Source organism: Strigops habroptila, unplaced genomic scaffold (genome assembly GCF_004027225.2).
Source record: "Strigops habroptila isolate Jane unplaced genomic scaffold, bStrHab1.2.pri NW_022045625.1_ctg1, whole genome shotgun sequence".
NCBI classification, from domain to species: Eukaryota; Metazoa; Chordata; class Aves; order Psittaciformes; family Psittacidae; genus Strigops; species Strigops habroptila.
Window position 1 is genome coordinate 39,300 of NW_022651102.1, and position 12,317 is coordinate 51,616.

A 12,317-nucleotide genomic window follows, 5' to 3' on the forward strand; every position below is an offset into this window, starting at 1 on the left:
AGGCCCAGCAACAGCTCCGGTCCTGGCACTGTTGCTGTGGGAGCACAGGGTGCTCCGGGAGTCGACACGGGGGGACCAGCCTCTGCCCAGCCAGCTCAGGGAGGTCCCTCACAGGCTGCTCTTCCTCAGTGCATTTCCTCCAGAGGTGGAGCATGCGAGGGGCCACAGCTCAACCTGGGCAATGGAACAGGGCGTCACGTCACCTACGAGAAGTGGAGAGTGACCAACATTCACACATCAGAGAATCGTGGAATCCCAGACTGGTTTGGGGTGGAAGGGAAGCTCATCCAGTTCCAACCCCCTGCCACAGGCAGAGACACCTTCCACTAGAGCAGGTTGCTCCAAGCCCCTGTGTCCAACCTGGCCTTGAACACTGCCAGGGATGGGGCAGCCACAGCTTCTCTGGCCACCCTGTGCCAGTGTCCCACCACCCTCACAGGGAAGAACTTCTTCCTGAGATCTCATCTCAATCTACCTTTGTGTAGATCTATTTGTTGGTTAAAGTGTCAGCACCAACAACTGAAACATGAAGCCTTTCTTTCAACTGGGACACTCCATCATTTGCAATTAAAGCACAGAGAAAACAGAAACTCAATGCCCATTGCAGTGAAAAAAAACATTTATTGCAGATTGCTGCAACGCTGCTGGAAATGAGTCCCATTGTCTGACTCAATTCTCTCTGGGGTGCCGTGTTGCCACAAGACTTGTTTCTCAAGGCCCAGGAGAGTGTTCCAGCCAGTGGCATGGGGCACACAACGTTTCCAGCCATCCGGTGATTGCTTCCACCATGGTAAGCACATAGCGCTTGCCTTGGCAGGTCAGTGGGAGTGTGATATAGTTAATGTGCCAGGCCTCCCCGTATTTGTACTTCAGCCATCGTCCCCCATACCAGAGCAGCTTTAACTGCTTGGCTTGCTTAATTGCAGCACATGTTTCACATTCATGAATAACCTGGGCAATAGTGTCCATTGTTAAGCCCACCCCTCAATCACAAGCCCATCTGTATGTTGCATCTCTGCCTTGATGGCCTGAGGTGTCATGAACCCACCGGGCTAAAAATGATTCACCCTTATGTTGCCAATCTAAATCCATCTGAGCCACTTCAATCTTAGCAGCTTTATCCACTTGCTGGTTGTTCTGGTGTTCCTCTTGGCCCGACTCGGGTACATGAGCATCTACGTGGCGTACCTTCACCACCAGGTTCTGCACCCGGGCAGCGATATCTTGCCACAGTGCAGCAGCCCAGATGGGTTTACCTCTGTGTTGCCAATTGCTCTGCTTCCATTGCTGCAACCACTAACACAGGGCATTTGCCACCATCCATGAGGCAGCAGAGATAAAGTACTGGAGATTTTCCTCATTCAGTATATGGTGGGGCTTCTTCAGCATGTGTTCTCTGGTGACATTCCAAAATCATTGCCTTCTGGCCAGTCCATGATCACTTCCAAGATTCCTGGATGACTGGGATTTCTATTTGAGCTCGTGTGATCAGTGCAACCCACTTACTCCATGTAGCATCGGTCACGTGATGTGTAGATGTGACCTTTCCTATGAACATCCAGCCCAGCATGGGCAACCGGGGTGCCAGGAGGAGCTGTACTTCAGTGCCAATCACTTCTGAAGCAGCTCGAAGCCCTTCAGAGGCTGCCAGTGTCTCTTTTTCAGTTGGAGTATAGCCAGCCTTGGATCCTCTGTATCCCTGACTCCAAAAGCTGAGGGGTTGACCTTGAGACTCCCCTGGAGCTTTCTGCCAGAGGCTCCAGGTAGGACCATTCTCCCGGGCTGCTGTGCAGAGCACATTTGTCACATCTTGCCTGGTCTGGACTGGTCCAAGGGCATGAACTATCTCCCGTTTGGTTTGTTCAAAGGCTTGTTGCTCAGGGCCCCATTTGAAATTGTTCTTCCCTGGATCACTTGGATAGAGAGAACTTACAATCAGACTGTAACCTGGGATGTGCACAGGCCCTATGGGGCTATTAAAGGGTGAGTGGGTGCTGCTAAGCACTCCTGGGCTCTCCAATTAATGGATCAGCTCATGGATGGGAATCAAGGAGTCCCGGTTGGTGCAATATTGCCACCGGTGCACTGCTGTGGTAGCGATTGGCACTTGTTGTTCTTCAGCCTTCAGCAACCCCACAGCAGAAGGGTCCTCTGAGAAACCACGCAAGGTGGAGAGCTGCTGCATTTCCTCCATCTCCAAGGCAGCTCTACCAAAAGCTCATCAGTCACCTTTTGGCGGTGGCTGTGGCAGGGGTTGGAGTAGTCTCAGGGCCTGTTGCTGGGGTTGAAGTAGCTGTGCCGCCTCTTGCTGGGGTAGGAGTAGTTGCAGTGCCTGTTGTGGGGGTTGGAGTGGCCGCAGTGCCAGATGTCTTTTATTTGTATATGTATATATATACATTTATATGTAGACTGTAATGTGATGAGGTAGTGGATTTTTACTGGAAGCTTCAGCCCAGCTCTGGAACTAGGACTTTTCTTTATGATATCTTAGAGCTGTCTGTGAAGGAGAAGAGGTATTGCAGCATGACAGAAATAATGGCAGAATCCCAGCCCCTCCAGCACGTCTTTGAACCCCTCCCACTGTCCCGCACACCATTAATCAGTATCTCTTGCAGGACTGGCTCCAGGGACATCTGGATCAATAGACAAGAGCAGGACTGCAGCAGAAATAGCATTAGTGCCTGGCAGAGCTTGACTAGGACTAGTAATTGGTAGGGAGGGTGCTAGTGCTTAGTCCAAGTGACTAGCACTAGTATGTGACCATTTGAAGGGTATGAGAAACCTGTATAAAACCACATTTGGGGTTCCCCAGTGTGTCTGGGACACCCTTGTAATTCTCTACTTTGCATCCCAGCCTCTCGCCGCAGGGGGCACAGGCCACTTGCGGATTGTGGTGGCAGTTTCACAAGCCAGATGGGACACAGCCGACTCGCCTGAGCCAGCGTCTCCCCAGAACCTGGGCCCCGATGATCCGCACTGCCGGCTGGTGGGTGAGTTCGCCTCCAGATACTCCACTCTCAGGGCAGCAGGAACAACATCTCCATGAAGGTTTCATACAACCCTAAGATAATACTGCAGAAGAATTGGGGAAAAAACAAACCAAAACAAAAAAACCCCAACAAAACAAAACAAAACAACAAAAAACACAAACACCAAAGCGTACGACAATGAAGAAATAATCAAAGCTTTTGTGCATCCTTTATAAAAAAATCTGAACTCATTTGAACTTGGCTGCTAAGAAGGAGACAAATAACTGTTAGAGCTGAACCCAGGACAACTGTGCAGCAATAATTGGCAGGCTTTCCAGGGATTTATTCCCACCACACTAAGATCCAGGTTCTGCTCTGAAACACATACAGAAATACGTGTATTAGAAACAAAACCAAAAACCAAACCCCCCCACTTCAGACCAGATGTGAGTTGGCTTTAAGGATCACGCTAAGTGTGGCTCTGACACCAGAAGCACCTGGGGCTGCAGTGCTTTTACAGTGAGAGAGAGAACACTTGTAAAGAGAGATGCGAGGCTTCCACCCTCCCTATGGCTACCCACAACCCTAAACAGGTACAGTCGGAGCAGACAGGAAGGGGATGCTTTTGCTCTGCCTTTCATTTACTTTAATTAGTTCTGACTGTGTCTTCCCTCCGACTCCAGAGTTTTCCCTTTTTTTCAGTTTTTTTTTTTTGAGACATCTGTGTCACCTTATGGCAAGATGCTACTTAGAAATGTAATCCAGGCGTGCCAGGGAATCCGCAAGACTAAATGAAGGCTAACTTTATTTATGAACACTGGTTTGAGTTTATACCCATGCTGGTAAACAAAGAGAAAAAGAAGTGTTGTCAGGAAATAAACCCCCAGGGAGGTGCTGATCTCTTCTCCCTGGGATCCAGGGACAGGACACCTGGGAGTCAGGGGAGGTCACACTTAATAGAAGGAAGCATTTCTTCACAGAGAGGGTATTCAGAGAGTGGCACAGGCTTCCTGGAGAGGTGGTTGCTGCCCCAAGCCTGTCAGTGTTAAAGAGGCATTTGGCCAATGCTTTAACTTTTGGTGAGCCCTGAATTAGTCAGGCAGTTGGACTAGATGGTTGTTGTAGGTCCCTTCCCAATGAAGTATTCTATTCTATGCTGTTCTGGTCCATGCTGGTCTGTGCTGGTCGCTGCTATGCTGTGCTGTGCTGTGGTATCCTATCCTATCCTATCCTACCCTGTGCTGTGCTGTGTTATGCTGTGCTGTGCTATGCTATGGACGGGGCTTGGAGCAACCTGCTCTAGTGGAAGGTGTCCCTGTCCCTGGCAGGGTGTTGGAACTGGATGAGCTTTAAGGTCCCTCCCCACCCAAACCATTCCATGACTTTATGACTGTGACTCTGCAACAAGTAGTGGGGAAGCCAGGCTGGTGTCCGAGATAGATAGGAGGAGATTGTGTGTTTGCTCCTGTGGGATAGGAGGGAGTGGCTGGAGGAGGTGACGAATCTGGGATGAATATGAAATTCTCTGAGTCTCAGATGCTCAGTTTGAGCCTGAGGGAGGCATGGTTTTGTCCCTTAGCTGGAATGGAATCAGCTGCTGGTGAAAATGGAGGCCCTGAAGGAGAGTGGTATCTGAAAGCTGTGCTCAGAACGCTTGCTCTGATAGCAAAAGTGTTTTTCCTCTGGAGACAGACTAAGCGCAGTCGATAGGCTGCCTTGTCTTGTCTGAGGAGTTGTCTTGTCTGAGAAATGTCTCCTTGTAAAGAGGAACCAGCTCATACCCTTTTCCAGGGGGTGTGTCCCTTTTCTAGGACTTTGCTATCTCCTGAGAACAATCTTTCTCTTTGGTGCTCATTGGCAGAGGTCTTAGGGCCCATGTGGAGAAAAGCACATTGTGTGTAAGCATTGTCAGACACGTGGTGTTTTGCTTAAATTCCTGTCCAGTGAAAATAGCAACTGAGAGTGCTTTGCAGCAAGGGGCTCTTTTGGGGATGTGCGGAACTGTTTAGCTCTGTGTGCCAGCTGTAGGCTTTGCTGAAGGAAAAGGGAAGGCCCGTCAGCCCTGCCTCATATAACCCAGGGGAGGTGTGTGGATGGGGAGTGTGACTGGGACATGAGTCCAGGCAGGAAAGGGTTCACACCCTTTCTCAAGTAAAAGAGGCAGCTTTCAACACTAGAAAGTCAAAGGAGGAGCAGCTGCCAATGTAGCAAATTTCATGTAGAACAGGCTTCGGAGCTGGTTTCCTAAGGAGCGGTTTCTCTCTTCTGGCTGCTTTTGCTAGATCCATACCACTCTTCTAAGGGTGTTACAGCATATTTCCCACCTTCACTGCTGTGAAATCTTTTAGAGGGACATGTGGTCATTGGGAGACACTTGGGCTGTAGCTGTTCTTTGTTGAGGAATTTCTTCACTGTGCATGTAAAAGTCAGCGGAGGAGCTGCGTGTTGCTGTTGGGCTCCTACTGAACTTCAGCCTTGTGTCGTGTGCCTGCACACCAGCCTCTTGCAACGCTGTGGGGGAGAACATGTGCCAAGCACTTCCCCTTCAGTGAGGAGTTATGTTCCAGAGAAGCACATGTTGTCAGCCTATGGAGCCCTCCTGAATGGGATGCTGCCTTTCAAGTGGAGAACTGGGGAGACCTGCAGAGCATCAAGGCTGCGCCTTGGGGTGCCTGTGGTCCAGCTGTGCTGTGAACCCAGCCTGCTGGTGGAGAAACTGCAGTGCTGGATGCTGTCCCTGTGTGTAGTACTGGCCTGCAATGGGGAGGCAGGAGAAAGAAGGTGAAATTGTTCTGAGTGTAAAGGGGAAGAAAGGTGAAACTGGTGACTATAATGGTGAGCAATGTCCAGAGATCCCTGGTCTTAGGTAAGAATCTTGTTGTGTGGTCTGCTGGTAGAGCAGAGATGTGAATTTAAAGAGCAGCTGGAAAACAAGCTGGTTCATGCTACTAGAAATACCTCAATGCATTTTTGAAACTTGAGTCTTCCTGTTCCCTTCCCTGTGACTATTGTAACATGTTTTCTGTTTCTCCTTCTAGATACAATTGCTGAGGCTCTCTAAAATGTCTTTACGCTTGTGGAATTTCATCCCATACGCCATACGTGGAGCACTGGCACTTCTTGGCTGCTGGTGGATCTATTCTCATCTAAAAAGGCAGGCAGCCTATCAAGACGAACAAGCAATAGCCCCAGAAGAGCAGCAGGAAGAAGCGCCTGGGGAGGATTCAGCACCCGAAAGAGAACCATGTGTTCCTCAAAGACTGCTTCCCTTGCTGGAAGAGGAATGCACAAAAGAATGAAACCTCAACCTCCCTGCTGTCAGCAGGGTCACCGCTGCCCTCTCTTCTCTGTCAGGCTGATGAGAGGCTGGATCTCTCACAAGACCTTCCAGACCTGCCAGTAACAATTCAGGCCAGCACCCTTGAGGACAACAAGAGTGAAAAACTAGAGTGAAAACCTAGAAGAAACAGGATCTCAAGAGGAAAGCACAGACGCATCTGAAGGTGGGACACGTGTGGAGGGCCCGTTGCAGAACACAAGGCTGTCTGTTGCATTAGGCCAGCGTTCAGAGTCACTGAGCGTATCTGCAAGCCAAGACACGTGTGCTGAGCAGAGCTGCGTGCCAGTGAAACTCCTCGTGCTCTGAAACTACCTGAAGAGAGCAAAGTGCCATACAGCAACGGGGTCCTGAAAGAGGATGGTCCAGACCTGCATCATGAGTGCAGCAGGGCACCAAGGGATGGATGGAGATTGCCCACAAGGTAAGGGATTTGAAAATCCTCCTACAAAAACGTGGTGAACAAGCATTTTATGTGCTGTAACCCTTTTGCTTCAGAACATGTGCAGATAAATCTTCCTCATGTTTAACTTCCCCGTAGATGCCTATTTAGCCCTCAGGTACAGGTGGGTCTGCATTTGCTCTCAGAATTCCCATCTCCAGGATCCAACGTTAGCTGCGTGATCTTCAGGGTATACTCCAAAGGGGAGAACAGGGTGGTCCCTGTTCAGCACAAATCTTATTGTCTAAAGCTGAGCATGTTCTCGAGTAGCCCAGTGAAATGGACTGTGTCTGGGTGTAGGCCAGGCTGTAGGAGACCTTGCTGGTTTGAGACAGACCTGCTCATCCCAATGGTTTCTGCTTCAGTTGGGCAGCCTCTAGTAAGCCCTGGGCTCCTCTCTGTGTTTGTGAGCTGCTGCTGGAAGGAAGCCTCGAGGCAGGTTTCTGAGGCGCTGCTGGATGAACCGAGGAAGTGCTCTGATGAACTGTGATAAAATGGGTCGGTTCAGACCTTGCACCTCCCTTTTTGCTTGGAAGGGCAGGTGCGTGCCAGAAAATCCCAACAGGGGGCAGTGGTCATTTTGTTCCCCCATCTCTCTGTGTGTTGCTGTTGCCTTCTAGATCCTGGATGATGTGTGCGTGGCAGAAGGCAAAGCTGTCTGAGCAGATGTTAACCTGTGTGACCTTGGGGATGGATGTTAAAATCCTTTCTAGGACGCTGCAGTGCCAATAGCCCTTAATGACAGGGCCAATAGCCCTTGTAATGCCTATGAAGTAGTTGGAAGGCTGGTTGCTGCAAGACATGGGGATTGAGTTTGCCAACAATTAAGGATTAAACTTGCAAACCATTTTCTCTAGTGAGAGTAACCATAGGAAGAAATTGGTTTTGCCTTGTTGTGAATGCTGGTGTGACAAAAAGGTCCAAGTGTGTTGTGGAGCCTGGTGGTGACAAGGACTGAGAGCTGTGCACCGAGACAGCTGAAGGGCAGGGAGAGGGGATAGAGCAGGGCAAGGTGCTCATGTGGGAGCAGAGGTCACACAGCTGACCCTCACAGCCAGGCTATGAGGCTTCCATCCTCATCCTTGCCTAGGAAGTCCTTGGCAAAGAGCTGCACTGTTTGCCTTTGACTTTCTAGGCATCTGTGCTGTGTTCCTAGGTAAGATGTGGCAAATGTGAAGCAGAAGACACTGATGTTGATACTGAGGAACTTGATGCCTTCTTCCATTGAGCCTTTAGTGAAACATTTTCCAAGGCCTCTGCTCAATGAAGAGGCTCCAGGAGGAGGAGAGCACGTATTGGCAGGAGCCCCAGGAAATCCCAGAGGGAGAAATGCCAGTTTCTGCCCCTGCAGGGGACTCACCTGCACTGGCACAGGCTGGGGCTGCCTGGCTGGGAGCAGCCCATGGCAAAGGTCTGGGTGGGCAGGAGCTGGACAGGAGGCAGCGTGTGCCCTGGCAGCAAGGGAGGACAGCAGCATCCCGGGCTGTACGACCAGGAGCACGGCAGGAGAACAAGGGAAGGGATGCTCTGGAATACTCCATCCAGGTTTCAGATCCCCAATTCAGGAACGCTATTGGCAAGCAGGAGTGGGTTTAGCAACGGGCCCTCAGGACAGGCAGGGACTGGAGCACGTTGCCTGTGGGGAGAGGCTGGGGGAGCTGGGCTTGCCTGGTGAAGGGAAGGCTGAATGGGGACGGGAGATCTTGGGAAGGGAAGACTGTCGGGGACTGGCTGCCTGTACTGGCAAGGAGGACATGGCGAATCCAGAGCCAGGCTCCTCACCATGGTGCCTGGTGGGAGGACAAAAGGCAATGGGGGATAGTGACAGAGGAGAGGTTCAGCCAGGACATAAGGAAACCTTGTTCCCATAGGCTCAGGCGAGTGCTGCATAAGGTCCCCCAGAGAGGCTGTGCAGCCTCTGGATTTGGGGTTTTCCAACTCAGGCTGAATCAAGCCTTGAACCACTTGCTCTGACCCTGTTTCTGGCAGGTTGGACTTCAACCTCCTGGGGTCTCTTCCAACCTCTCTTCTCTTAAGATCCCAGAATGATGTGCTTATGAAGGGCCACAAAGATTCTCCAAGGGCTGGAGCACGTCTTCGATGAAGAGAGGCTGAGAGAGCTGGGGGTGTTCAGCCTGGAGAAGAGAAGGCTCCAGGGAGACCTTACTAAGCCCATACCTAAACAGGGCCTACAAGAAATCTGGAGAGGGGCTTTTTACAAGGGTGTGCAGTGACAGGACAAGGGGGAATGGCTTTAAGCTGAAAGAGGGCAGATTTAGTTCAGACATTAGGAAGGAATTCTTCCCTGTGAGGGTGGTGGGACACTGGCACAGGGTGGCCAGAGAAGCTGTGGCTGCCCCATTCCTGGCAGTGTTCAAGGCCAGGTTGGACACAGGGGCTTGGAGCAACCTGCTCTAGTGGACCACTCTAAAGCACACCCATAGCACTCAGAAACACCACTGAAACACCTCAAAAAAACCCCAACCCACCCCCACAAAACCCGATGGACACCCTAAAACATCCCCAGAGCCCCGAAAACACCACTGGGATCCTCCAAACTCCTCATGTCCTTGTCCCCTCCCTGCCATGATGCTGTGGCCTAAATCAATCCCTAACCCTAAATCCTAAACCCCATCCCTGAGTGAAACCCCTGTTCCTGACCCTAACTCTAACCCTCACTTATTTTTATAATAACTTATAATTTAAGTAAAATTATTATTTCTTATAATAATAGATACGATTATACAATATATCTATATTACTATTATAAATTATACACTCTAATATAGATGCTTTTCAGCCCCGTGGGCCAATAACACCTCAGGCCGTAGAAACTGGGGGGAGTCACCCAGAAGGGACGGGTCGCTGCTCAGGTCGGGCTGGCTGTCGCTCAGCGGGTACTGAGCAATTGTACTGGGCAGCACTGCTGGCTATTGGTGCTTTCTTTCTCCTTTGGTTCCAAGTCTGTCCCCTTGTTGTCTCCATTATTCTTAATAACAATAATACCAATATTACATTGAACTTGATTTCAGTTCCTGAGCTCTTCTCATCTCCACCCGTGGGTTTTACATTGTTCCCATCCTCCTCCCCATCCCACCCGGGTGCTGAGCGAGCGGCTGCTGGTGCTGAGTTCCCGGCTGGCTTTAAACACTGACCCTGTCCTGGCCCCTTTGCTGTGGCAGCAGGGGCTGGACATTTGCACTCTTGGAGCTCGGCTCTTTGGATGGGCACGGAGCTGGGAGCAGCATTATTTGGCTGAGGAAGTGCAGCTCCCAAGTGTTGCTGGGGCTGGGGCAGTGCTTGCCAAGGGCAGGGGAGGCCCAGCAACAGCTCCGGTCCTGGCACTGTTGCTGTGGGAGCACAGGGGCTCCCGGGGGCATTGCCCCAGTCAGGATTGCGCAGGGGTGGCCAGAGCCCACCAGCTCCTTCCCACCTTCCGCAATGCCCGGTGGGCTTCTGGGCTGAGCCTGCGCCTGCCAGGGCCTTTGTCACCTTCCAGAAGGCATTGCCAGAGCCCAGCAGAGCACTGGAGCCTTCCACAATGCCCGGCGCTGGCCTGGGCTTTACCAGAGCCCACCAGCTCCTTCCCACCTTCCGCAATGCCCGGTGGGTTTCCGCGCACGTTGCTGGAGCCAGGCAGGTCCCCTTGTGCTGAGCTCTCAGTGACAGCACCAGCAGCTGCACTGCCCAGGGGCTGCTCCTGCCCTCACACCTTCTCAGCACCTCTCACACCAGCAGCTCCTGCACACACAAGGCTCCTGCTTCGCCCCCAGCACCTCTGCAGCCAGAGCTGAGCTCCAAGCACATCAACAAGCCCAGGGCCTCCTCCTCACCTCTCCCCTGCTCCTCCAGCTGGGATGGCACCAGCACATCTCCTGACAGCTTCTCCTCCCTTTAGAGCACGCACCCACAACGTGTTTTGAGCAAACACTAAAGTAGGATTGAAAAGTCAAAGAACACGTACCTGGATGTGCAGGGCAGCCAGGGGAGATGCAGCCTCCCCAGGGAGGGGTCTCTTCTGCACTGGTTACTGCAGGGCTCTTGCTCCCTAAATAGTCCACGCTCACCGGGGGGGCCCCCATCACAATGGGCGTCTCCACAGTGACCGCCACAGCTTTGTGATGGTGGCAGCATCGTGCCCATGGCCACTGGGCACTCAGGGGTGCTCCGGGAGTCACTCCAGAGCAGGGCTTCTCCCTGCACCATGCGAAGGCCAGGAGAAGACAGGTCCCTTGTTCCGGGGCTGGCTGCAGGGTGTGAATGTGGGTGTGCAGTCAGGGGTGCCCAGCGCTGTCCTTGCGAGCAGGGTCCCTGCACCCCAGGGGCTCTGTGCCGGGGCAGGGACTCTGCCGCCTGCCAGGATCAGCACTCAGCCTGCCCGGGAGCTCCCCACAGTGCTGGGGGAGAAGCTGGTGGGGAAGGATTGACCCCAGCAGGGCAGCCGAAGGGTGCTGCTGCTGTAGAGAAGGTGCTGTGTGGGTCAGGGTTACTCAGAGCTCCAGGTCAGCCCAGAACATTTCCAAGAGGACTTTCCAAGGGGAAGCTCAAGGCAGGGGTTTCTATAAAGGGAAGGATCTTTTCTGAGCCTCCCTTCTCAGTTTCGTATTTGTGATGAATTTGGGGATAGAAATGAAAAGGAGCTCTCATGCTTGAACAAGTCTCTGAGACTCCTGAGTTGTAACTTTGGGTCAGCAGCAGGTCTGATACGAGAATCCTGATGTGCCTTCAGCCACTCCTCCACCTCCTCCTGCGCTTTTAGGTCTGTGCCGTGTCCGTCCACCCAGTCTATTTCTTAACGAGTTGGTGAATTATTTGTTCATGGATTCATGCATTCGTGAATTCATCCTTTTATTGCTTTGTCCGTTTCTTTCTTTTTACTGAATCCAGGTTTGGGGTTTTTTAAGTTTTTTCTTTTCAGTTTCTTATTTTTTTATTAATTTTTTTTTATCTACGTATCTATGTGTCTATGTATCTGTCCTGGGTTCAGCTATAGCAGTCATTTTTCTCCTGCTTAGTAGCTGGTGCAGTGCTGTGTTTTTTAACTTTCAGCCTGGGAACAACGCTGATAACACCAACGTTTTTAGTTGTTGCTAAGTAATGTTTATTCCAACCAAGGACTTTCTCAGTCTCATGCTTTGCCAGGGAGGAGGGGAAGCCGGGAGGAAGCAGAGACAGGACACCTGACCCAAACTAGCCAAAGGGGTATTCCATACCACAGCACGTCATGCCCAGTATATAAACCGGGGGGAGTTACCCGGAAGGCCCAGATCACTGCTCGGGTTGGGCTGGGTATCGGTCGGCGGGTGGTGAGCAATTGTATCCTCTCCCCTTGTTATTTCACTAATCGTTATTATCATTGGTGGTAGCAGTAGTGGTTTTGTGTTATACCTTAGTTGCAGGACTCCTCTTATCTCAACCCGTGGGAGTTACATTCTTCCCATTCTCCTCCCCATCCCTCCGGGAGCGGGGGGAGGAAGAAGGGGGGGGGGAGTGAGCGAGCGGCTGTGTGGTTCTGAGTTACCGGCTGGGCTCAAACCACGACAGTTCTTTTTGGCGCCCAACATGGGGC

General features: G+C 51.6%; 1 long non-coding RNA gene across 1 annotated transcript; it reads left to right on the top strand.

Annotated features, from left to right (window-relative positions):
- Positions 1-680: 680 nt before the first annotated feature.
- Positions 681-10,790, top strand: LOC115603210. Its single transcript, XR_003989828.1, has 3 exons — positions 681-691; positions 2,270-2,274; positions 10,704-10,790. It is a non-coding gene; the product is annotated as an uncharacterized LOC115603210 (long non-coding RNA).
- The last annotated feature ends 1,527 nt before the right edge of the window (positions 10,791-12,317 follow it).